We start from the raw sequence: 1,700 nt of genomic DNA, 5'->3' as shown, positions 1-1,700 counted from the left end.
GAGAAGAAAAAGGAAATCATTATTGTTCCTTAAAACTGCAGAGCAACAACATGTGGCAAAGGACCACAAGTAAACTCTGAATTACAGATGACAAGTCTGTGTGACACTGTTTTCTAATATGCTCAAATAGAGAGTTTTTAGATGTGTGAGCACGGTGATCAGTCAACGCTGAAAACTGAAATCAAACATTTTTATTTCAAGATCAGGTGAAAATTATTTTACTTTTTATGATCATATTTGCTTTTGTAACCTTATTTAATTCATTTGCATGTGCGTAGGCTACTTACACAACTTGATATATTTAATACCCTTGTATCATAGTTTAGTCGATTGACAGAAAATTAATTAGCATGACAAAATAATAATTGTTTGAGGATTTTTCAAGCAGCACCTTTGGCTTTAGAAAATTGGTATTTTCACTATTTTTTACATTTAAAACATTTTTAATATTTTAAAATCAAACAGATAAATAGTTAATAAAGAAAACAATCAGTGGAGAACATGATTGTGAGATGAATTAGTAATGAAAATAATCATTAGTTTACTACTTTGCACATTACAGTGTGTGACTTTTTCCAGCATGTTGGAATCTCTAGTTTTGATGAGCATAATACTAATAAACCCTTATTATTATTTATTATTAATGTCATGTGAAAACAATACATGAGAACTAATTAGATATCTTTTCTGGCTGCTTCTGGGACACAGCCCGAAAGTCTCAACTCTGGGGACAAGAACTCTCTCCATTAAGCAGACAGCTTGTCTGTTAAAGATGCATTGTGGATCCAGTGCGCCGCCTGGTGGTTCATTTTGGTCAGTACATGTAAACCTGGACCTACTGTAGCTTAAAAAGTCCTTAGCAATGATTAGTTAGTGAAGTTAGCAGGGGGTCCGTGGAGAGATGGTAAAGAAGCTCAGCTATGAAATGAAATTAAAATATGATTTAAATATATATGAACAGATTGTATAACAACATATTCATGTTTAGATGTAAAGAGGTGATGTGAGGCTGATTAGATGTACTGCATATAGTAATACAGGTATGTGCCAAAAAATTTGAATAGAGGAAAAGTCCATTTATTTCAATAATTTGTTTCAAAAAGTGAAACTTGTATGTTATATTAGTTCACTACACACAAAGTGAAATATTTCAAGCCTTTATTTGTTTCAATTTTGATGATTATGGATTAAAGACAAAAAAAAACCCAAATCCAGTATTCCACAAAATTAGAATATCATGACAAAGTTCAACATTGTAGGCTCCCTGTGTCCCAATCTAGTCAGCTAATTAATGCAAAACACCTGCAAAGGTTTCCTCAGCCTTGAAATTGTCTCAGTCTGGCTTAGTAGGCTTCAGAATCATGGGGAAGACTGCTGACTTGACGGTTGTGCAGACGACCATCATTGACACCCTCCATAAGGAGGAAAAGTCTCAAAAGGCAATTGCAAAAGAAGCTGGATGCTCACAGAACGCAGTATCAAAGTATATTAACAGAGTGTTAAGAAGAAGGGAAGAATGTGGCCGGAAAAGGTGCAAAAGTGACAGGGATGACCGCAGCCTTGAGAGGATTGTCAAGCAAGGGCGATTCAGAAATCTGGGGGAGCTTCATAAGGAGTGGACTGAGGCTGGTGTCAGTGCATCAAGAACCACCACATACAGACGTCTGCATGACATGGGCTACAGCTGTAGAATTCCATGC

The 1,700-nt window shown here is 35.7% G+C and overlaps 1 protein-coding gene across 1 annotated transcript in view; it reads right to left on the bottom strand.

Annotated features, from left to right (window-relative positions):
• Positions 1-1,700, bottom strand: part of arhgef3 (Rho guanine nucleotide exchange factor (GEF) 3) — a 41,965-nt gene that overhangs the window by 36,036 nt on the left and 4,229 nt on the right. The gene's annotated exons all lie outside the window — the stretch shown is intronic.

This window comes from Monopterus albus, unplaced genomic scaffold (assembly GCF_001952655.1).
Source record: "Monopterus albus unplaced genomic scaffold, M_albus_1.0 scaffold110.1, whole genome shotgun sequence".
Classification (NCBI taxonomy): domain Eukaryota; kingdom Metazoa; phylum Chordata; class Actinopteri; order Synbranchiformes; family Synbranchidae; genus Monopterus; species Monopterus albus.
The sequence above is the reverse complement of the archived record's forward strand: the minus strand, read 5'-3'. Positions and strand labels throughout refer to the sequence as shown.